Source organism: Apostichopus japonicus, chromosome 12 (genome assembly GCF_037975245.1).
Source record: "Apostichopus japonicus isolate 1M-3 chromosome 12, ASM3797524v1, whole genome shotgun sequence".
Classification (NCBI taxonomy): domain Eukaryota; kingdom Metazoa; phylum Echinodermata; class Holothuroidea; order Aspidochirotida; family Stichopodidae; genus Apostichopus; species Apostichopus japonicus.
Window position 1 is genome coordinate 22,131,083 of NC_092572.1, and position 26,369 is coordinate 22,157,451.

Here is a 26,369-nt window from a genome sequence, read left to right on the forward strand (position 1 = left end):
TAAATAACTTAACTGTTTTTTAAAACGTAATTCTGTTGCGTTGACACTCGCATATTTTCGAGCAACCTTATTTTTTATTTTTCTTTGTAAATACAGTACCGAAAGGTTATTTTCTTTCTGGTCATGTTTGCTGTTCTTTGCATGTATTTATATGAAAGCCTTTATCATATTCATGAGTCCATTGAAAACAGAAAATTTCAAACATTAGTTGAGGAGATGAGAGATGCAGCGAAGGATGAAAAAAGTCAATTCAATGAGGTAAAGGAATAGTTAATGCTTTCCGAGGCAGATGGTCAAAAGTTATTACGATTTGAAATGGCAAAGTGAGATTTTGACTTAAAGCTGTGTGCATGGGAACGTTTAAAGTGCTGTCACAATGTGGACTTCTTTTTCAGCAATTTGGTGAAATTCATCGTTTTGCTGCAAAATGTTAAAATTATGACTTTCTATATAATACGAGCATACTTAATTATTTTGCTGCAAAAGTGTGATTTGACAAGATTTATTAAATGATTTAATTTATCATTTTGCTGTAAAATGTTGAACGATGACTTTCTGAACATAAGTCATCATACATGTGTTACAAACGTTGAATTGGTGAAATATATTAAGTTCTTAATTTATCATTTTGTGGCACAATATTGAATTGCACACTAATTAGTTTTCAGAAGTCAGTTTGTTCAAAGTGTTAACATGTTATGTAAACAGTTTGTTGAAAATTTCAACTATTTTTTTTTTTTTCAGAAATATCTTAACATTTTGATGGCACCATTAAATTTCCATATAAATGTATTTGTTTTTTATGATGAATTGCCGCAAAATATCTTAATATTTACACAGTGCCTTAACACATTGAAAACTATTTTCCAATATCAATGGATTTTCCTTCAAATATTAAAAAACAGGTGCCAAGGATATCAAGATTATCAAGCAATCAGTTTGGCTTCATGCTGTTCATAGAACTCAGACAGCATAACATTTTTATGATAGAAATAGATATAAAACTGTTATTGAATGTAAAATTAAATTGATGTTTTAAATTAGCATAAATTGGTAATATAAGGTCATTGGAATTATCTATTAAATGTTATGTAATGACTACTTTCATCTCATGACAAACCTTGATTCAATGTCAGTAGGTTTATAGCTTTCTTGGAAACTTAAAAAACATAAGTTAGTATATTAAAAGTGACTATATAGTAATAGAGGGCTATATGCTCATTGTAATCAGCAGTACTACATATGTCAAACCAGATCTTTTGCCTCTGTAGTTTCACATCAATTGCTAAATTAAACGTCAAAAATGTGTTTTTTTGAAGTGTATTTCTCCTCCCAATCTACCCCAAAAAGCCGGTGATAACAAGAAATGTCTTTTGGAGGACAGTGCATTACTTTAACCTAGGATATCCGGCTAACCTGCTAGATGTGACCCCTAATCCTTACAGCAGGGAGCCATCTTAGTTGTTGAAGCTAACCAATCAATACTTCCAATAAGATAAAAAACTCAATTTCAATTATGGCATTCATTATTGAAGTGATTGGTAACTAGGTCAGCCAAAAAAATAAATACAGATAAGGATTTGGGATCCAGTTAACATCATTCCCTTATTTTTAATTGACAATTGGACTGAGCCCACTCTTGAGATAATTAGAGTGTTTTCTCTTCACCATCTTCAGAAAGTCTTTGAGGTTCAATGTTGGTAGAATAAACACACAATGATTGAACTTCAGTCTCGTGGCGCGGCGAAGCGAAGTTTGGGGATGATGGCCAAAAAAAAAAAAAAATTGCCAAAGCATTTTTTTTAGGGGCGTTTCCCTAGGGTATGGATGCCCTACTTTTTGTAAATGTTTGTTTTTGAAAGAAAATTAAGCTTTTCATAAATCAAGGAAATTTACAAGTATGGCTTTCTGTTTAAACATTTAAGAGAATGCGTTACACACAATCTCATGAACCAGCAACTTTGTAGCATCAAATATCAACAAGATAAAAATCTTGAACAATGCAGTAAGTTAAAGTCTGAACCTGATGAGAAACTACTTCCCTGGAGTTTATTAAATAAATTAAATATACACATTAAGTATCTGTATATTTTCCAAGTGCAGAAATCTTAATCCAGACTGTCGCTTGTTATTGTAATCTTAAATAAGCGTAATTTTACTATCGGCTGTTTCTGAATTGTTACGTTGAGGTCTTAATTATTTGGCAAGATCTTCACTTCAACAGATAATTTCACATACATAATCTATCATGGTTTGAGAATGTAACCTTCAGTAATGGGATATTATAAATTAAAACAATATATTAACAATTAGCAATGTCTCCCTTGAGTGTCACAACTATAAATAATGGCCATAAAAAGTTTTCCATTAAAAAATTTGTCATTTTTGTGATAATTAAAAGTTGATATCCTTCACAAATTTTTTACCCTCTCTTCCTGAAGTCTGAAAGCTCAAAAATGCTGTCCCACAATATTAATTTTTACACTTTCTGGGAGAATATTAATGATGTATTTGTGTGTTTATTATTTAAGGATCCTAGTTACAATTAAATGTCAGTTATTTGATGTTTGCTTTATTTTTTGTTCTCAGTGGAGTGATTGTTTAGTTATTACAGCTTTAATTTTTACATCCATCCTCGCTTAGAATTATGACTACCACACTATCCCCAAAGATGAATTGTACAGTTTGTAAACTTTATCAAAGACGCAGGCTCCGTCTCGTCTATCCTGAAAATAATGAATAAAAGAAAATGTATCCTTCTGCCAATTTTATTCTGTCTCTTCCTGCAGTCTGAAAGCTAGAAAAAAAAAACTTCAAAATATTAATTTTTTAACTTTCTGGGAGAATATTAATGATGTATTGTCTGTTAGTTTTTGAAGTATCAAAGTTACGAATATGTTATGAATAGTTGACTGCATAGTATTAAAAACACATTTGGGTGTCGGTGAAATGCTGACTGTCATAATTGTTGTTATCTGGGAAATTCTGACAAGCCTTGCTGCCAAGGGATCTAACTGCTGACAGTAGATATGATGAAAATAATACTTAATAATCCTAGAAAAGAAATTATTCAAAGTTGCACTCAGACAGTGTCTGATCTTTTGCGTCCTACCTATAACTAGATATGTGCTGTAGTTCAGAATGGGGAGGGTAGGGGGAGGGGAGGGGGAGGGGGGAGGGGGGAGGGGAGAGGGAGGAGGGGGAGGGGGGAGGGGGAGGGGGAGGGGAGAGGGAGGGGAGGGGAGGGGGGACACAATGTTCAGTTACAATGATATCAGGTTCAATACATCTGATGTAGTTAGTAATGTTTCACTTGAGAACAAAAAATTGTCACTTTACAATATGAACCTGTGCCCTCAAAGTACATTTGGGTAGGATGCTATCAAAACATGTGGGGCAGAAATCAAACAGATACTTCAGTGACCAAGATTTTGATTGTTTTAGCTAGTCAAAGTTTCAACTAATTGGTTTCAAATGGTGAATTTTTTTTTCTTCAAAATTTCAACTCGATTGCAAGTTGTTTAACCATAGTTTTGACACTTTTATTCCCAAATTTGGACTTTCTATCTTTCAAACAGAAGTTTGACTAAATCTCTTGACCAATTTCTTTGAACTTTAACTTTCTTCTTGAAATTTCAATATTGTTAATCCTGAAATTTCTACCTTGACATAAAATTTTGACTATTTTGTGGCAAACCTTCCATTATTTTCAGGGAAATTTTGACATTTCATACAGAAATTTAGATGACTATGTATGCCAGAATTGCAAAGTTTTATGTCAAAATGTGGAGGAACATCATCAAATGTCAGAATGTTTTATTGAAATGCTGGCTTTTTTTATTTCATTTATATCAAAAATGTTGTGGCTTATGACAAACTTTCACCAGAAACTCAATATTTCAGGCTTTTCCATTGCAACTCTTTACCTATTTTCTGTCCAAATTTCAACTAATTGTTTTGACAATTTTTCTGATGATTTACAATCAAAAAAGGTCGGAAGTTGCACAGATTAGGAAGCTAAACATTGATCATTTGATTGCCCTTGTTGCCAATGCAAAAATTTCAGCTGAATGTCTTGTTGAATGCATTTGAGTGTGAATGCAGGATTGTTAGCTCAGTGCATGGTTTACGCCGGTGCCTTTCAATCATAAGGTCCCCGGTTCGAGTCACTCCAAGATTAATGTATGTCATCTAGTTACAGAGTTGTTGACAATTGAAAATTCATAATCATGGACGTTAAATATGAATGTAAAAGACTGACTTCAGTCAGCTTGCGCAATTGATAAGCCAATGATGGCTTCTTCGCGAGTTCCTGCTTGCGGGAGGATCTAAAATACATACAATACATTTGTAATTAGTGAGAGGCAAAAAACATAGTTCTGCCCTCTCCAACACCTCACTGTTCAAACTGAGATAGCTGTTTCTACCTCCCTCCCCCCCCCCCCCCAATCCTCCATTTGAAAATCCGCCCTTTAGTGGTACGGACATAAGGATTTTTGCTGCCTCGGGCATTCTTGCGGTATTCGCGGGAAATTTGATCTTCCGTAGCTATTGCCTATGCTTCATTCCTTTTCTATCCGACAGACGAAACTCGATTTTGGTATTTAGGATGCCAAAATTTGAAATGCTCGAACGATTTAGTACGAAATTGCACCCTTAAAACTAAAAAATAGTCGTCTATAAAGCATTTTTCACGAAAACTTGTAATCCGGTTTACAATTCAAAACAGATATTCTTCACGGCAAACTTCCTCCCCATCTTTATTTTGGCTTGAATCGCGTCCGTTTCAACTTGGACTGTACCATTATCTTTTGGTGTTGAGAATATACATTGTTATTAATTGAAATATGACAAAGCCATTGAAGAGATTGATATGATTCTAAGCTCCCCTTTTTTAATTATTAATAATGATTTATAAGTGATTTACATTCATTTATGTAATGATTTAAACGCATTACAGTTAATAAAAGGGTTATATAAAAATCACTCTCCCCCATCGTTTATCAACATCGAACATGCCAAAGGTAAATGTTACATCATATTGTACAGAACTATCGTACGTCAGCTGGGAAAATCTATAGAGCTAACTTGCGTTAGCAGAAATAGTGGAACCCATACCTATCCATGAACCATACTGTGCAACGATATACCCCTATCGTGATTTGCGAAGTGTGGCTCAAAGGCGAAAACTTCTATCATTTAATATATAGCATAAGTTGATGCTTGATGTTGCATTTTTTCCTAAATTATCATAATAGGCTAGTTGTACAGAAACTTTGCTTGAACTAAGTCACTAGTAATATTATTACATCAGCCATAGATTTAATAAAATGATCTATTTCATGCTACAATAAGATTTGCTTGCTTAAATGATCCTATTATTATATACAGCAACAATCATTTTATCCATACATCGCCCATCATGCTTTTTTTCTTTAGGCCATCATCCCAGATATTCAATCTCACCATGACTGTACTGTAATAATGTCAAATAAATATGTAGAAATCAGCAATTGATTTTACCAAACAATTATTCTGTTAGTAAGTGGGTTCACTGGATTTTTAAATATCAGCTTGGGGAGGGGTATTGTTGCTTCTAGAAGGAGTGTTTTTTTTTTCTTCAAATTATTTACTGTCTCCTAGGAAGCTTGTAGAAGTCGATTACAAAAGCACATCTGGTCTTTGTTTGAGTAGGAGAAGGGAGACAATGGAAAAAATTCAAAGGGCCTGTGACTGGAAATGTCATGTGAAAGGTCAAAAATTATTTATATACACAATTAATAAGTCCCACATGAAAACATGGGGGTTGGGGGGGGGGGCAGAACAATGTCAGGCTCTGACTAGCAGTAAGTGATGAACCTTAACAGTGTCATTATTTCCCTCTTACATGCAGTCAGGGTGGGGTGGAGAGGGACGCTGTTTGGTGCAGGCAAAATAATGAAAAGCACAAAGAAAAGGATAACAAACAAGATTTTACCATTGTTATGTTCTTTTTATTGTGTCCTGTCACAGTGAACAGCAGAAGAAGGCAAGGTATAAAGGTTTTCAGCATAAACATCAAGCTTCCTTTGGGTAGGATTTGTTCATGGGAGGGGCACAACTTTTATTATGGGGGGGGGTCTGATTGTCTCTAGCGTTGCTTTGAAAGATCACAGATGGCATCATTGACATCTTTTGTAGCGCTTTTTAAACTTTCCATTTGATAGGTCACTGGAACTCAAGTTGTTGCTCTGTGTGAGAGCCTCTAGATGTAAACACATTCACTGCACTTATGTACAGTAAATACCAAACTTTCTGAATTGTTCTGAAATGGATTTTACACGATTTTGGGAAATCTATGTTTAACAATGACAACTACTAAAAACTGCATATTATAGGCTCACAGAGTAAACAATATTCACTAGCAGCATTGTTCAGAAATATACTTTCACCTTTTGTTATGATTTCATGTATTGATTCTGACAAGAATATTCAAATGAAAAAAACAAAAAAAATCCAGTCCATTTAATAATATCATGTTGTTCACATGGATTTGAAATCACATTCTACTGACATCAGATGACCATTGCCTTGTTAACACAACTGCAGAGAATGAGTAATTTCTGTGAGGAAAAACCTGTACAGCTTATTAAAAAAAAAGAGAAAGACAAGTCACACACTTACCTGAAGAGAAAATTTCCACAGCAAGGAACCAAGTTCATTACAATCTTCTCCATGTTGGAGAAAGACTGTTGATTAAGTGCATGAAATGTGTACCTTCTTCTGCTTTAATCGATCCCAAATGTTGCCACCGCTTGCAATAGACCAATTAGCAAAGAGTATTGAGAGATGACAATTAATACTCACATCGGCAGCTGATGACCAAAATTATTGTCTTCTTGTGCTCAGCATATAGATATGGTTTGCAAGGTTCTCACATTCTGACTACACATGACCTTTGACCACCAAAAACAATAAGTCTCTTGATTCTTGAACTCAACGTGTCACAACAACGTTTTTAATATGAAATTGGTCCAAGCTTCCTTTCTTGAGATATCAAGTTTAAAAGCAAGGCATCACAAACACATCACTCCTCCACCTGCATGACTACAAATTATCATTGGAACCAAAAACTGATATTTCTATCAATACAGAAAATATCTGGAGAACATTTCAACAACTGAGGCAGCTTTTAATTTAATTTTTAGGGGGAGAAACGGATAGATCATTTGAAAGGAAACTGCACAACAAGAAAATGTAATATATTGACATGTATACCTTCAATGTGAAAAAAGGGCAACATACTGTGCAAAATCTACACAATGATACAATATTTCAGCCACTGACTGCAAAATGAAAAGCATGTGGCTAAGCTTGAAGCCTAACTAGACCGTATGTGCTACCTTCACACTCTCACGAATAAGTCATCTGATATTGCACACCACATTAAAATGTCCTATGCTATTCTTTGTGTAGGCCTGCTGACATTTGTACCATTTGATGAACCTACTGTACAATAGCCAGTTCTGGGTTGGGGGGGGGGGGGGGAAATGGGTGGTTTATTGCTTACTCTACACACTAGTAATATCTTGAAATATACTAACACTCGCATAACTAAGAGAAACCTATATTGTATCATATACATATCATATACAGTATAGTCTACTGATCTATTAGATATATGCCCCCAGTGTAGACCTCAAGTATTACAAAGTATTATTAAGCCACTAACAGAAACAGTAAAGAGTATGTGGCAAAGCTTCACACCAAGCAATATGGTGTGTGCTGCCTTCACACCCTCACTTATTCCAGTTGCATGACAATACCTTAGGCCAATTGCCTATCATATACAGTATAGTCTACTGATCTATTAGATATATGCCCCCAGTGTAGACCTTAGGTATTACAAAGTATTATTAAGCCACTAACAGAAACAGTAAAGAGTATGTGGCAAAGCTTCACACCACGCAATATGGTGTGTGCTGCCTTCACACTCTCACTTATTCCAGTTGCATGACAATACCTTAAGCCAATTGCCTATCATATACAGTATAGTCTACTGATCTATTATGTATATGCCCCCAGTGTAGACCTTAGGTATTATGAAGTATTATTAAGCCACTAACAGAAACAGCATGTGGCAAAGCTTCACACCACGCAGTATGGTGTGTGCTGCCTTCACACTCTCACTTATTCTAGTTGGATGACAATACCTTAAGCCAATTGCCTATCATATACAGTATAGTCTACTGATCTATTATATATATGCCCCCAGTGTAGACCTTAGGTATTATGAAGTATTATTAAGCCACTAACAGAAACAGTATGTGGCAAAGCTTCACACCACGCAGTATGGTGTGTGCTGCCTTCACACTCTCACTTATTCTAGTTGTATGACAATACCTTAAGCCAATTGCCTATCATATACAGTATAGTCTACTGATCTATTATATATATGCCCCCAGTGTAGACCTTAGGTATTATGAAGTATTATTAAGCCACTAACAGAAACAGTAAAGAGTATGTGGCAAAGCTTCACACCAAGCAATATGGTGTGTGCTGCCTTCACACTCTCACTTATTCCAGTTGCATGACAATACCTTAGGCCAATTGCCTATCATATACAGTATAGTCTACTGATCTATTATATATATGCCCCCAGTGTAGACCTTAGGTATTATGAAGTATTATTAAGCCACTAACAGAAACAGTAAAGAGTATGTGGCAAAGCTTCACACCAAGCAATATGGTGTGTGCTGCCTTCACACTCTCACTTATTCCAGTTGCATGACAATACCTTAGGCCAATTGCCTATCATATACAGTATAGTCTACTGATCTATTAGATATATTCCCCCAGTGTAGACCTTAGGTATTACAAAGTATTATTAAGCCACTAACAGAAACAGTAAAGAGTATGTGGCAAAGCTTCACACCAAGCAATATGGTGTGTGCTGCCTTCACACTCTCACTTATTCCAGTTGCATGACAATACCTTAGGCCAATTGCCTATCATATACAGTATAGTCTAATGATCTATTAGATATATTCCCCCAGTGTAAACCTTAAGTATTACAAAGTTTTATTAAGCCACTAACAGAAACAGTAAAGACTATGTGGCAAAGCTTCACACCAAGCAATATGGTGTGTGCTGCCTTCACACTCTCACTTATTCCAGTTGCATGACAATACCTTAGGCCAATTGCCTATCATATACAGTATAGTCTAATGATCTATTAGGTATATTCCCCCAGTGTAAACCTTAAGTATTACAAAGTTTTATTAAGCCACTAACAGAAACAGTAAAGACTATGTGGCAAAGCTTCACACCAAGCAATATGGTGTGTGCTACATGTACCTTCACACTCTCACTTATTCCAGTTGCCTGACAATACCTTAGGCAAACCATATTAACTTAACTACTATACATACATAGACCTATCTTGGGATAAACCTACAGACATTAGTATCATTCAATGAGATTCACTGTAGACTAGTATTGATAACATACTTGTACTGTAGCTATGGGTTTGTGGGTTTGGGGAGGGTTGGGGCAAATTGACTTGACTTGGAGAATTGCCATACCTTCAGTGTGAAAAAGGGCAACCACACCTACTTCACAATGATACAGTATTCAGCGATTGACTGCAAAAACGAAAAGCATGTGACCATGTGGTTTGTGCTGCCTCAAAGCTCTCACACATAACAGTCTCCTTATGCAAACGACATTTGAATTTTATATTAGACTATTTGTTGGATAGTCCTGCCAATAGTTGTATAATCCAATAACACTAAAGCAGCCTATTCTTAGGGTATTTAAACTTAAGAGGAAAGGAAGGTGTTGGTGGTTGACTGCTGGCAAATAAAATGAAAGCCATGATCCTCACACTGCACGAGATGGTAGGTACTATCTTCATTGTCTCAATAAAATGGGTCACATAAAAATGAAAATATTAGTTTCCTCGACTCCATAAACCCATCCAAAGGTTTATCCTCAATGTTGTTTTGTTTTTATATTACATCTGCACCTTGTATTTGAAGGAGTGCCATCACCTGTACTTTTGTCAGGCAGTTTATGCGCTGGTAGTTGAAGCCTTCCAACCACTTTGTTAGCCTTTCAAGCTCTGGCTACTACCGGAAATGGAGAACGACAGGACATTCTTCCACATAGTTTTCTGCCATCCATGACAGAACTTTTCTGTCACAACTCACTTCTTCAGAAGCGGAGCGTCTACTTTGTTTCTTGATTTGCTTAGCTTTGCTCCTTTTTTACTTTCTCCTCTATTCTTCTCAAGGCCAACAGTTAGTTCTACAAGAAAAACAAGCAATAAATGAACAGTGTGTAAAGATCATAATCTGTGACTTGGCTTTTAGTTTCAAAGTTTTCTTTTTTATGGGCCCAATTCAATTAGGTTGGTAGGGGTGGGGTTGTAATGATTTGCCTGAAGATTTTTGTGGTACTCAACTGTGCCAACTGTGTAGTTCTCAACTGTGCCATGTGAAAAGTAAAAGTCAATATGGTGTGAACTTGAAACATGACCACTGGGATACTAGCATTTGAGGAGCTTTGGAAAAGGTCTGTTATTTTGACAAATCACCAATGTGCTGTCAAGCACAAACTTTGTGGTTGCTTACTTAGTGCAGTAAACCACATTACACAATGGTGTGGACAGGGTGGGAATGTGTGTCAGTAGAAGGGGTGTGAAAGGCCAGTCATGCTGAGTGCAAGTGAATACTGATTGCTTTCATTTAGCAAATCATAGAGGCCTGGCAACAATATCATAATTTCTTCAATGTGCAAAGCACAATAAGCCTATAATTAGCCACTGAATATGATAGTAAAAAGTGTGTGGTAAAACTTTCTTTACACTACATAAGGTGGTACATGCTGTCTTAGCACTCTCACTTACACAACGACGTACTGTACCGTAATCTCCTAATAAGCCTAAACATTAAATGGATAATGCGCCCTGGGTTAGGCCTGCTGAAATACATAATTAACGGTAATCTTAGTCTAGATGATGTACTTGTATATTCAAATGTAACTGAAACATGAGGGAAAGGAGTAAAACGTAGAGGGAGGGGGTGGGGGAAGTGTCTATACTAGGAACATGGTGCTTTCACAAAATATTACCTCATAATTCAATGAAAGACTTCAATTTCTTACATGAAAACCTTGAACTCTGAAATCAACAGTACATGGCTACCTGTACAATATTGTTGCTGGAAATGGGAATTGGCATAATGACATACCTTCAATGTGAAAAAGGCTTACTTTACACTAACCACAATTATAATTTTCAGCTATTGACTGCAAGAAAGCATGTGGCAAAGCTTCACACCAAATTATATGACACTCTCACAAATAACAGTCACTTAATATTGCAAATTACATTTAAATGTCCTAGACTACACTTTAATTAGGCCTGTTGATATTGTACATTTCAATGAACCTACTGTATTACAGCATACAACTGTAATGGGTTGAGGGGTAATTACTTCACTGTACATAATAGTGATTTTGTCAAATATACCTGTAGTAACATTCTCACTACTAAGTGAAACCTATAAAGTACATTTATATATCAATATTGAGTAATGAATGTGTTTCTCTAAGTTTACTGATCAATTGGCTATAGGCCACTAGTGAAGTCTTAAGTAAGTATTATAAAATAAGATTCAGCCACTAACAGCATTAGTAAAGAGTATGTGGCAAAGCTTCACACCACACAATATGGTGTGTGCTGCCTTCACACCCTCACTATTACCAGTTAAATGACATTTCCTTAGGCCAACTACATTATATGAACTACTGTACATAGGCCTTTCTTTGGATAAACCTACTGATATTTGTACCATTCAATGAACATACTGAACAATGTCCTATAACTAAACTGGGTTAAGGGCGGGGGGGGGGGTGGGAGGTTGTGATGGGTGGTTGATTACTTAACTGTACATATTAGGGATATTTCTGGAAATATTGTAACACTCTTACTACTAAGTGAAACCTATAAAGTACATTTATATATCAATATTGAGTAATGAATGTGTTCCTCATATAGTCTACTGATCAATTGGCTATAGGCCACTAGTAAAGTCTTAAGTAAGTATTTTAAAATAAGATTCAGCCACTAACAGCATTAGTAAAGAGTATGTGGCAAAGCTTCACACCACACAATATGGTGTGTGCTGCCTTCACACCCTCACTATTACCAGTTAAATGACATTTCCTTAGGCCAACTACATTATATGAACTACTGTACATAGGCCTTTCTTTGGATAAACCTACTGATATTTGTACCATTCAATGAACATACTGAACAATGTCCTATAACTGAACTAGGTTAAGGGTGGGGGGGGGGGGTGGGAGGTTGTGATGGGTGGTTGATTGCTTAACTGTACATATTAGGGATATTTCTGGAAATATTGTAACACTCTTACTACTAAGTGAAACCTATAAAGTACATTTATATATCAACATTGAGTAATGAATGTGTTCCTCATATAGTCTACTGATCAATTGGCTATAGGCCACTAGTGAAGTCTTAAGTAAGTATTATAAAATAAGATTCAGCCACTAACAGCATTAGTAAAGAGTATGTGGCAAAGCTTCACACCACACAATATGGTGTGTGCTGCCTTCACACCCTCACTATTACCAGTTAAATGACATTTCCTTAGGCCAACTACATTATATGAACTACTGTACATAGGCCTTTCTTTGGATAAACCTACTGATATTTGTACCATTCAATGAACATACTGAACAATATCCTATAACTGAACTAGGTTAAGGGCGGGGGGGGGGAGGGGGGTGGGAGGTAGTGATGGGTGGTTGATTACTTAACTGTACATATTAGGGATATTTCTGGAAATATTGTAACACTCTTACTACTAAGTGAAACCTATAAAGTACATTTATATATCAATATTGAGTAATGAATGTGTTCCTCATATAGTCTACTGATCAATTGGCTATAGGCCACTAGTGAAGTCTTAAGTAAGTATTAAAAAATAAGATTTAGCCACTAACAGCAATATTAAACAGAATGTGGCAAAGCTTCACACCACACAATATGGTGTGTGCTGTCTTCAAACCTTCACTTATTCCAGTCACCTTAGGCAAACCATGTTAGGTTTTTAAAAGATACTTTTTGGGGATAGGCCTGCTGACACTTGCATTATCCAATGACCCTACATTAACCTATTCTTAGGGTTATAACTTAAGAGGGAAGGGGGATTTTGGTGGTGGACTGCTGACATATATGTGACCAAATGAAATGAAAGCCAATTATCCTGACACCACACAAGATGGTATGTGCTGTCTTAATAAAATTGGTCATATGCAAATGAACATAATCATAAGGAATCAAGAATTTAAAATTAGTGGTTTTCATAAAATGCCACCAATTGGTGAGCTTTCCTCCACTTCATAAACCCATCCATAAGTTTATCCTCCTTAATATTTTGTTTTTTAATATTACAAATACACTTTGTGTTGGAAGATGTGTCATCACCTGTACTTTCACTAGGCACTGTTTCTGTGCTGGCAGTTGTATCCTGCCCATCACTTTGTTGGCTTTCCGAGCACTGGCTACTACTGGGAATTAAGGAAATGGAGAAGAAGGACATTGATCATCCAAGTTGGTCTTTGCCATCCATGACAGAACCTTTCTGTCGCAGCCTACTTCTTCAGAAGCAAAGGGTCTACTTTTAATTTTCTTCAATCGCCTTGTTTTGCTCCTTCTTTTCACTTTCTCCTTCCCTCTTTTTCGGGCCATTGCAGTTCTACAAGGAAAACAAGCAATAACTGAACAGAGGGCTTAGATAATAGTTTGTGACTTAACATTTGCATTTCAAAGTTGTCTGTTATTATATGAGCCAATTCATTTTGGTTGGTAGATGTGGGGGGGTGGGGTAAATGATTTTCCTATTGTGGTCACCTGGGCCATGTGCATGCATCAAAACTGTATTGGCCCCAAACATGCCACATATTCAAATATGGTCAACTTTGGCCAATTTACCTCACTGAGGCATTTAGTCACCATGAGTGTTCATTGAGAATGTCTGAGAAGAATTTGTTAAGTATTGTAAAGACCTCGAGATAAGTTTAAGTGTCTGATACAGCAATTTATTGAGTTATAGAAAAAAATCCCTGTAATTTATTTGTTATTCCTTTTTTGTGGGGTTATTACTACCCAATGTGCTTGGGAGACAATGCTACAATTAATGGAAATAAGTGTATTTATAAATGTATAAGATGTGCAGGGCGAGTGATTAGCGAGGTACAGGAGGGACTGTGTGTACCTTGTGTGTACGTAACGAGCTGCTTCCCTTTGGACTGACAGTAGTCCCCATCCATGTCCAGATTATGTGGCAAGTAATTCAATGCAGTAGTAGGCCCAGTCAGCCTTCTATGACCTAAACCTGCTATCATTTTATCTTTCATTCTCTGGCTATTAAAACTCATAATATTAAATTGCTTTTTCTGTACAGCCTGCTGCAATTGTGGTGTTGTGTTTTCTTCCATGTTATGTTTTATCAAGTTCTTTTTAAAGTAGTGTTTGAAAAATTCTACTAATTTTTTGTTGTTTGTGTAGGCCTACTTATTTGTAACTGCCCTGTGTAATTTACTTAAGAATCATGATACATTGTCTTTGTTGCAGGTGGACAATTTCTATATTCTTGTGAACGAAGTCAATTTATCTCCTATGCCTAGCCTTGGCTGATTACATGCCACAATTTGGTACAAGGATGGTGTTTTGATTTTCTTGTTTCAAACACCACTGCAAAGGCACCCAATTTCAAGCGAATAGCGGCTTTGCTTAGGCTCTGTCTTGTTTATAGCCTAGGTAGACTAGGTCTTGTTCTAGCCTAGTACTACTATTACTAGTTAGACTTAAGTACACTAGGCTAGGCCTGGTACTAGTAGTATAGCAGTAATTAGTAAGTAGTACTAGTACTACTACTATTACTAGGCCTAATACTAGTTAGACTTAAGTACACTAGGCTAGTACTAGTAGTAGTATTAGTAAGTAGCCTAGTACTACTATTTCTAAGCCAACTATACATTTAAATTAAAGAACAAGTTAAGCATATACTTTAGTACTTACTTCAAAAGGTTCATCGAAAGTACATCAAAGGCTTCCAGAAGATAACTTAGATGTGTAGGTTATCATCTTAGACTCGTACGTATTGTCAAAACCCTTACATAACCGACAACGTACATGTAATAGGCCCACCTTTATACTATAGAAACTCTCAAACTAGTCTAGCGTGAGGCTAAGATTACCTAGCATTGTACTAGCTTAGGCCTAACACTAGTTATATTACGGCTATGCTTAGCCTAAGTTCGGCAAACCTGAAACGAAACAAACATTGGAGGGATGTGAAACAGGCCTATGTTTCATAGCCTAGTACTCACCTCTTCAACCAAATCAGTCTCTTCTGTAGCCTTATTCTACTTGAACAATAAGCCGAGACAAAAAAATAAGGGAATTTATGGCCAATTTGAACTCGCTACAGAACGAAGTCTTCAGACCTGTACATTTTTTTTACAGCGCTGTAGTGTGTAGATTCACGATCACTTTCACCGGGTTTTCGCAAGTAGCGCCTGAACTGAAATGCGCGGGCTTTTCTCCTGGGGAGGATGTACGCTCAGGGATCGGCACGATTTGAAAGTTCAGATCGGAATTAAACTTCTCAAACTTGTCTATTTCGATGAATATTGCAACAAATTGGAAAATTCAACCACTAAATTGGGTATAAATAATCCAGCTAAGACTTTTATGACAGTAAAACAATCATCAAACGTAAAAATTACATCTTATTTGGCTGCATGGCTAAGGGAAATCAGGCTACTTGAAAGGAAAATAGTTACGTAATATACAAGCTTATATTCCAAACTAATAACCTTGAATGGTACAGAAACTGCCAGTGTCCAAAAGTGAACGTCCGTGCTACTAAAGGGCGGATTCTCACATGTCCATTTTGCTTATAAGTTATTGAATAGCAAGAGACATATCCTCCCACTGAAATGTGAAAGTGTTTGGTTTGATTTTAAACATACTCTACTGTTCTCACTCATCCCACAAATCAAATTGTAGATTATTAATTAATACATGTACGGTTGCTATCTTTTCTTTGTTCAACATTATTCCTTTTAAGGTTTTCACAAGCAGCTCTAAGCTTATTAATTCTCATGATTGGAATTAACTATCAAGTTGCTTTGATATTGCTTTTTTGCTTTTTGATCTGATTAAATAACAGCATCTTGAGATGATATTCAAGAAGATATTTTTCATTAGTCAGTATAGTGATAATATGTGCAAATATTCTTTCCAAATTGATATATATATATTGTCAATTCCTATCTTGTTTCTGGTGTTATCTGTCACAGTTATCTGCTAATTGAGACATCCAAGCATACACGATTAATGCACAGTAGTAGTCTCAGAGAGGTCTTTGAACCCACTTTGAAAAGTTCTGATTGCCAGCTCAACATTGAAAATAACTTTTAATACGAAGCCCGGTTGTATTCCTTTTTGCATTTTGAACATTTTCTTTTGACTTTTAAAAAAGTATCAACAAACACAGCCGGATTTTCATGATTCTACACTTTTGGAATTGTCTTACAATCGTTTGCATATCTTTAAAATGTTTTCAAAGTAAATTCTCAATCTATATCTCTTAATCTTATTTCCAAATTCCATTCAAATTGTATACAGTTTTGCTCAATTTGTAATTTCATACTTCAAAACAGTTGGCAAATATTTCCGAATTTTTATGCCATTGCCTTGAGTCTTACAGGCTCCAGAAGGCTTAATATCTCTGCATGTTGATTTATCTGCCTTGAACTGTACAGCAGTTGATGGTATTTTCTAATGTTGGTGAGATATGTACATACAAACATTTTTATTTTGCAACCGCTCGGCTCGGATAAAATATCAGACGGTGCCAACGAACAGCCAAAGTTGCTCAAAATTCTTTGCCAAACATTTTGATTTTTAATATTTCTCCTCTAGCTTAATAAAGCCATTTGATAGGGTAATCTTCACAGTATCAGCTCTCAGCCAGTGCACGAGTGTTTTTCAGTCTGTACGGGATAAGATCAAGTTCAGATAGGAATAGATCGGGTATTTTAATTGGATGTTCCCACGGGTAGAGGAAGGTCTTAAGTATTCAGCCTTTTGTAATACAAGGAAAAAGATAGAAAGATGTTGAATATTTTTGAAAATATCAATTTTTTTCACCACGGAAAGGAGCTGCCATCATCGTCACATAAGCACTAGAGCATATATATAGGAGTGGTTCTCCCAAGGGTTGAGGAAAGTGTCATTGGAATTGAAATTATAAACAAAGTTATTGCATAAAGTCAAGCAATTTCATGCCTATTAGTGGGGGAAAAGTTAATATTTCTATCTTCTGTGTTGTGATATGTCTTTAAGCTGTAAATTATAACTTGTATGTATGTATGCATGTATGTATATTAGATCATCCTGCAAGCAGGAACTCGCGAAGAAGCCTCATTGGCTTATCAAAGCCGCAAGCTGACCGAAGTCAGTCTCTTACATTCATATTTAACGTCCATAATTATGAATTGTCAATTGTCAACAACTCTGTAACTGGACGACATACATTAATCTGCGAGTGACTCGAACCGGGGACCTTATGATTGGAAGGCACCAGCGTTAACCACTGAGCTAACATTCCACTGATAACCCACAAACATGTTTTCCTTGAGAATATTTATATTTTGGTTTCCTTATTTTAACAAAAATTTGATCTGTGCAGTAACTGACATTGTAGTCATAAAAACTTTGCAATAAGCTTCAAGAATGTATTTCACATAGGTTAATACATATTACCCGACATGCAGATCGAGGAAGATTTGATGTTTTAATTGCAATTTAAAATAGTAAGCAGAGGTAGTACACATTTGCACAAAACTATTATCTCACCCTTACTGTACATGTATGGGGATGAGATATTCTACTTCATTGACATTTTGTGCAAAAGTAATAGTACTAAAATGGATATTAGCCTGGATGGGATTGATGGGATGAGTTACAAGTCTCCGTGACTTATGACATGGCATTAAAGGTCAGAGGTCAAAGGTAAGAAATGACAAACATAATATACATGTACCAAAATAGCCAAAACCTCCAACCCCATGTTAGATAGCAGATTCTGAAGCTTCATATTCTATAGCATCATTAGAGTATCATTATATAGCATCATTAGAATATGATACTGTATAGCATCATTAGAGTATCACCATATAGTATCATTAGATCTGCAGCATTGTATAGCATGGCTATTATAACATCACTGTTAATGTATCAATCACCTACAGTACAACCTAGCTTGTCAATGTTTTGTACATCCTTGGACCTCTGGAGACAATGTTCGTAGACCCACAGACAGGGGGTCAAGTATCACTGATGACCTCAGTTGCAAAATTTGCATAGATCCCCTAGGGGTTCAGGAACCCCCTCTAGGTGACAAATATAAACCTATCATAAAGATGAGCATGCTTTTCAAACCCCATCATCACTGATTACTGATATGCATAAGTTTAGAATATGATCATATCGGTGGCATATAGGACTAGGGTGCGTCGGTATATCGATACACCAGTTATACCTGGTATTTGATTCATACCCATACCGACGGTATTGAAATCTGCCATCAACGAATATGCCGAAAATACCAGGTATATCCAAAACAAGCATTGAATACCCGGGAAAATATTACCAGATAAAAATATCAACCCAGATAAGACACACTAACTCGAGGAAATTCCCACTGCTTCTGTTTATGGTGTATAACTTACCACTCCCCATAGTCCCGAACTGTAAACAATCTTGCTGCTTGTACTGTACCGGAAATAAGATCAACGAAAGGGCAAACTGATATGTTTCTTGAGTTTTCAGGTTCAAAAATGGTTCCCAAACTAAAATCATTAATGGAATAACCTGGTCTCACAATGCCAGGGAGCTTTTGCGGTTCTAAGATGTCATTCTCTTTACATTTGAGAATTCAAAGAAAGGAATCCCTGAAAGCTCTTTTTTTACAGACCGCTTAAGTCATTCCCCAATCACGTTGCATAATAATACCCACACTCTGCTAGGTCTATTGTGTAAAACTTTAGACTAGTTCTACCGCACTCGCAGGTACAATTTCCCGCCAAATGGTTCTCATGAGTTTTACATGCACGTAGTTTGTCAAATGCTCTAACAAGTTATTTTGGGAAGAAACCGATTCTGTGCAATACGTATATTCATACCTGTCTATTGTTAGTAGTAGCAGTAGCACTGTCTTCTACAATATGAATAGTAATTCTGCGCTCAACACTTGTAGTACATTATAACGTTACCTGGTGAGTTGCTCTAATACTGATTCTGCGCATTAACCTATATTCATACCTGTTCTGATACCGATTCTACGCATTACCTATATTCATACCTGTTCTGATACCTATTCTGCACATTACCTATATTCATACCTGTCATTATACCGATTCTACGCATTACCTATATTCATACCTGTTCTGATACCTATTCTGCACATTACCTATATTCATACCTGTCATTATACCGATTCTACGCATTACCTCTATTCATACCTGTTCTGATACCTATTCTGCACATTACCTATATTCATACCTGTCATTATACCGATTCTACGCATTACCTATATTCATACCTGTCATTATACCGATTCTACGCATTACCTATATTCATACCTGTTCTGATACTGATTCTGCACATTACCTATATTCATACCTGTCATTATACCGATTCTACGCATTACCTATATTCATACCTGTCATCATACCGATTCTGCACATTACCTATATTCATACCTGTTCTGATACCGATTCTGCACATTACCTATATTCATACCTGTCATTATACCGATTCTACGCATTATGTATATATATATTCATAGGTCTGTCATTATATCGATTCTGCGCATTAATTATGTTTATACCTGCCATACCGATTCTGCGCCTTATTTTAATTTTTTAATTCTTCTAGTTAATTACCAACTGATTTCATTAGTTTTAATGAGTTCTTCCTATTGGTAGAGTGGCCTGCAGTGAACTAAACTGGTCACTTCAGTGAGTGGAAGTGTACAGGAAGTCTATACATTGCAATGAAACACAACAAGATGCTGGCACTTTGAAGATGTATCAAAGTTTGATTAAAGTCATCCTTGTCATCTTTGATGAGTGGTCCTCACATAATTGAATAGTCTGGCATTCACAAGGAAATGTCTCCTACTTTTTGGTCCATATACAACAAGTTGTCTCATGCACAACATTAATCGATCACCTATCCGTCCTGTATCTTGCCGCACATCTCTCTCGCAGTATCATGAAACTATGATATATTTCTTCTTCTTCATATTTGCCCCTAAGTCTAGATAAATTTGAATCATTCTTATCTCTAGTCTGATAATCATCGCTATAAAACAATCATTCACTGCCTCCCTCTTCATCATTCTTCTTCTTGACATATTTGCAAACTTTCCTTCGAGTCTCTCACTCATCCGTCCGTCCGTCCGTCCGTCTCTCGGCTCTGCCAAACCTCGACTCCGCATTCGGATATATATGATGCAACATTTGGCAAGTGGTCGCACAATATATAAGTTGATTGGCCAGATGCTTCATTCAGGCACGGTCGTGCACCTTTTCCTCAGTGAGCTTCTCGGCGGATTCAAATTGGCCGTGGAGGACTTAATTACAGCTACTTGAGTTTGGAATCTTCACGGTAGATTTGCTCGACTATTTTCTGAAATAGGAATTCAGCATTTCTTATTAAGCCTGGTAGATCATTAGAAAGGATCACATTACTTTACTAATTCATTCCCCCTCTCTCGAAAACAGTTCTCCCGGCGCAGGAGTTTGGAGGAGTAGGAACTATTGCCGTCTCTGAGAAAAAAAGGCAGATTGGAATATACGGTTTGTAAAACTACGGAGACTATATACGGAACCGGGAATCAATGGAATTTTTTATCTACCTTTGAAGGTAAGTGCCACTTGTACTCTTGAACAGACAGCTTTGCTGTAAAAATGTAGATATAATTATGAATCTATAGTGAAAATTAAAGAAATTTTTGAATGTGACTGGAATGTGTTTATATGAATTGTATATATATGAATAGAATCGTATAATGGTTGGAGTGAGAAGACATGATGTGGTTGCAAAGCAGTGTACTATTAAGTTATTAATAATCAAGAGTTAGGAGAAAGTTTCTTGTAAGTAGAAGTTAGGTGCATTACACAAATTGCGAACAGTTGTCTATCAGAACAATAGTTGGTGCATTCTGTAACTTATAACACTAAGATTTCATCCATTTATATAATATAACAAAAAGCAAACAATGAATGGACCAATAATTTGGGAAGTCAGATGGAGTGGTCACTGCTCTCTGACTTTATTTATCGGCTGCTGTTGTATATTAGAGATGGGAGAGACAAATCTTTTAGAGGGAAAAGGATTATAGATGTCCGTTCTACAACACTGGAGGCTGAAAAGAGCATACAGGTATTATTGTGTGTGTTAACTAGTACTGTACTTGTGAATGACTGTCTGAAGTGAAGGTGGGAATTTCTGATTGAGGGTAGATTAGGGTTAGATTAGGGTTAGATTGGGGTTATTCACTATGGTCTACAGGGTTGCCAAAGTGTCACAACCCTAACAAGGGTCCAGGGGGGGGGGAACCCAGGCAGATGCAGCACATTGGGGTTAAATGTTGTTCTTCTTGTACAAGCATTTTTCCAGGACAAAAAGTTATGTTCTTGTTAATTTTATTTTACTGGGGAAGGATTAAATATTTCCCTTACAACCCTGTATTTTTCTTTAGCTATGACTCCTGTAATCTGTTTCTCCTTAATTGACTTTAACATGCTGACTTAATGGCAGTTAAATGATATATGTCAATAACTATTATTTTCCACTGTTTTTGAGTAAGTTTGCATTTTCAGAAATGTTAGTATTTAAGACAGATCAATACAGTGCTTTGATGTGGCAGTAATTCTTGATGTAACTGTACCATGCACCCTTCTGAAACAAAGGAAATGAAAGTACAATGATAATTCCCACTGTTTCAAAGTAGTTCTTTGCATATAAAACCAGTTTCACTGACAATGATTACAGACTGCCGCTTTCAGGTCAAGAAATGACCAGAAAGCAGTGGTGGAACGTCCATACAGTCAGGGGGGGGGCCGAGCCCCCCCCTGACGGACTCAAATGGACTGCTGGCGCCCCTTTCAGCTTTTACCACTTTTTTTCGCGATTATTGACTTTTTTACAAAGATACCACAGGGATTGTGATGAAGCGCATGTACTTTCAACACCCATATAAACTTCCGAGTTGTCACAAATGGCGATGAAACAAATTTATTCTTCGTTTATCTGCTAATTAGCAAGGCCAGGAAAGAGTCATTACTGGTCATTACTCAAAAAATTTCTGTACGCTCCACGCCAACCTGCGGTGTCGCTCCGCTTAGATAGTGTCGAAAGCGCCCCTACAGACCATTCTCGCCCCCCCCGACCAATACCCCTAGCTCCGCCACTGCCAGAAAGACTATGCTATTATTGTGTGACATTTAATTCATTTATTTGTTTTATCACCAATTGTGTTCAATGGGAAAGGAAGTCTCCTATAAAGTCTTAAAATATTTAACAAAGTAGGAGACTCCCTGGGAGAAAAGAAAAAAAAATGTCCAATATATATAATACAGTATATACATTGAACATACATTGAACATGTTCTCTACATATAATGACTATGTTTGTAATTTCACACTTTGGTTATAAACTACCCTTCCTCATCAACATACTGCCCAGATCTCCATTGCATCTAACTCCTTCCCTTTTATCCTCGATCTCCTTCTGATTCTGATCATGATGTATAACTGATGACACAAATGAAAACAGACTATATGTACAAATTGTGAGGAAATTGTTTGAAACTCATCTGTAAGTTCAACAGTATGTTAGTTGTTGGTGCACAATACACTTCATTGCCCGGAATGTAAACATCATAGATTGCAATTAGTTCAATGAAAGGTCAAACAGTGATGATATTCTTGTTCGTCAGTTCTGGTTTTAGATGGGGTGCATTGGACGATCCATTTTACCAGATTAATTATTTATCAGAAAATAGTATATACATCCTGCTGTTTTTGACGAGAATTTAATGAAAACATTTTGGCATAATTAGCAATAGTATTGGCGGTATTCTTAGCATTGAGTGGATTAAAATGGAGCGTTCTGTTTCACAGACTGGAGCATCTGCATGTATACACAGTGGAGATTGTACCGCAGTTTATATCTGTAAGCAGATCAGTCCGGGCACATAATGTAATACGTACATAGCACTTTGACCACTCTGGCCACTGTATTAGATACTTAAAGGCATTGAAGACTCGCCCCAAGCCGCGTGCGGCCATCTGAAAAAGTTAACTTTCCGTTGCAAGTGACGTTTTGTTCGTGTCGCTACAAAATGCAGACAGTAATGAAACGTGATACCTTAGTTGTTATCTTTAGCTGGACCTGAGATGTCTATCGCTGTATCGTTTGTATACTGTGATGTGGGTTTGACCACAGCTGTATGTACTGAATGTACACTAGTGTCTAATTACAGACGGTAGCGAGCTGTGTGTGTATTTGATGGGATCAATGGTGGTGTTTAACACTTCTGTTACACCTCATTCGAAACTATGTCAAATTACTGGCATTAGACGTTTCTTTTTGCGCGAGTCTTCCACCCTTTAAGCGAACACAACACAACACAACGTAATTAAACTGGACATATACCTGTTGACACCTGTTTTGCCCAGGTTGCAAATATTCTTGGCAAGAATCCATATTTTATTTAGTGTTCAACCAATTAACCTAATCGGAATCGGAATAGGTACGAATATTGCATAATCAGAACATAATCGGAATCGGTAAAAATTACGTGGAATACCAGTTATTTCATACCGATTATTCAAAAACATATGGAAGGTGAAAATATCATTATTCAAAAACATATGGAAGTTGAAAATATCAACTGATGTATTAGGTTTGTTCTTTTACTACGAAATATTAAAATAAGACACCCTCTATACGTCTTTCACAGTGTATACTTTCATCAATTTACGCTGCCAGGGTCGCCGATTTTGCTTCCCTCGTGGTTAGTGACTTCAAATTTCTTGGCACAGTAGGCATAGCAGCAGTACCAATTTCGCGAATTAACGAATGTGCTTGACAGGGTCGAAAATAAGCGGGAGCGATGTTCTAAAAAGCCCTCTTATAGCACAATTACGAGTGTGAAAAAGAAATATAAGAAAATCGCCCTCGTTATATCAGGTGTCTGTGTAAAATTAATTGTGACATGCGTTTGCTTTAGCTAGGAATTGCAGTTGCAGCGCGAATCGCGCAAACAGTTTTCACATCCCGCATCAAATTTGAAGCAGTGCGGTAGGGTCGCGCACAATCCCCGGGAAGTTACCGTGGAAAATTACGGCGTGCACAAAGCAATTTCAGTACCAGCGAAAATAACCTAAAATCCTCACAAATCTCCGACCACATGATAGCTTTACTTCACACTAAGTCAACTGCATGGAAATCTAAACTTGACATCTATTTATTCGCTCTAGTTGTGTCGCAAATACAAAATAAAAATATCCACGGAAACTGCAATCTTCGACCACATGTTAGCCTAACAACCACACTAAGTCAATGAGAAATGTAGCCTAACCATCGGTTTGCGTAGCAAACTTTCAATTTGCTGGAAATCGGCATTTGTTTGGAAGGTACTGTAAGTGATATGTCTTAATAGAGGGAATGTTATATTTTATAGTGGAGTAGTTTCTAGTTGTTATTATTTCTTTACATCAATCTGGTATTACATTTTAGAGTAATTTTAAACAAGTTACGATGGTTACGCTTTTCAGTTTGATTGGCCTAAGCTTACATTTTCTAATTGAACCTGAATAGAGTTAAATAGGTAACGAATAGGTATGTTTAACTTGAAGTTCGTAACATTTCTATTTGTTCATAAACAGTATAATACTGAAAATAAGTAGAAAATAATGTCGGAATGAAGGCAACATGTCATTAAAATTTACACTTTGGTAAAGATTGAAGATGGATGGTTTGTCTGAGATACTTTTTGAGATGGATATTTTGAGTAACTATTCTTAGCCCATTTCAAGCCATTAACAGGTGACATTCACGTCGAGGTGGTTAGGCCATTCGCTTAGCACAGTACTGACTAGGTAGGATGTCATATTTCCGTATTTTGGAAATTTAAAAAAAAAAAACTTTTTTTTTCTTTCCGAGAAACTCCAGAGGTAATTTGGTACATACAAAATGATACCTTAGAGCCTTGTATAACAACGAAGCAAAAGGAAACCGGGAAAAATCACAACAATTATTGTTTCTGTCAAACTTTATTGCCGATTTCGTATATACAGGATATTTTCGCATTTTCAAATAATCGGAATCAGAATCGGTACGATTATGGAAAAAATAATCTGTAATCGGTATTTTCTGTTATGCATAATCGGTTGAACACAATTTACTAACAGGCTCTCACAAATGAGAGTTTCATTATGGCTGTTTAAAAATATCGTTATCGGACCGATATCAGGATTGTTATATCGGATATTGGCCAGCTTGTATTTGAAGCTCTGTCAATAATGATAGCATATTAATAATTAGTGTGCAAGAAAGAGATAATTACTACCAATCTTGGAATTTTCTTTTTCATTTTACAATTTTTTTGACAGTTCATGAAATGTTCCATCACTTAATAACCAGTGACAAAAACACACTTAACATTTGAGGTCGAACAGAATGAAACTATAGTTCATATAATCTATTTTGTTAAGAGGTTTTTGGCAATGCCCTAGACCCTCCTTTTAAAGAAAAAGTAGTGGGAGGTCTCTAATGTAATGAATTAAAGTCTCACTTAAAAAGGTGTTTGCATGTGAAACTTGTCAGCTTTCCTAAGTCCTAAGGGTGGCTAATTAATCCAGCTGGTTACATTTAAAAAGAATCTACATATATGCAGTACATAGGCGTAGGAGGCAGGGGGGGGGGACTGGGGGGGAAATTCTGGCAATATGCTGAGAATTTTTCGTGCACCTACTGAAAGAAAAATAATTTGCAATGTGTTTTTCAATAGTTAAACTGATATTATTATTATCATTATTATTGTAACCACTTCTCCAATAATTATAACCAATATGGAAGGGTAATAACACGGCAAATGATTGTATGTTATTGGCATGTGATGTAATAACAGATGCATGCCTATATGGTATGCACGTTAACATGTTGAACACGAAAATTTGGGTTATATTTTTCAGGCAAGTCGTTACAGCCC

General features: G+C 36.4%; 2 long non-coding RNA genes across 4 annotated transcripts in view; one reads left to right on the forward strand and one right to left on the reverse strand.

Annotated features, from left to right (window-relative positions):
• The window catches only part of LOC139977232 (uncharacterized), a 102,526-nt gene that overhangs the window by 18,155 nt on the left and 58,002 nt on the right, over window positions 1–26,369 (forward strand). For both annotated transcript variants that reach the window (XR_011796486.1, XR_011796485.1), the window contains exon 2: window positions 20,872–21,013. This is a non-coding gene — a long non-coding RNA (uncharacterized lncRNA). The remainder of the gene's footprint in view (window positions 1–20,871; window positions 21,014–26,369) is intronic.
• On the reverse strand, window positions 6,610–15,962 carry LOC139977439 (uncharacterized). 2 transcript variants are annotated; one of them, XR_011796538.1, is made up of 3 exons: window positions 15,403–15,962; window positions 13,496–13,766; window positions 6,610–10,287 (listed from the first exon to the last, which is right to left on the reverse strand). It is a non-coding gene; the product is annotated as an uncharacterized lncRNA (long non-coding RNA). The 2 variants fall into 2 exon arrangements; XR_011796539.1 differs by lacking the exon at window positions 6,610–10,287 and adding an exon at window positions 10,456–11,543 and having other exon boundaries at window positions 11,987–13,766.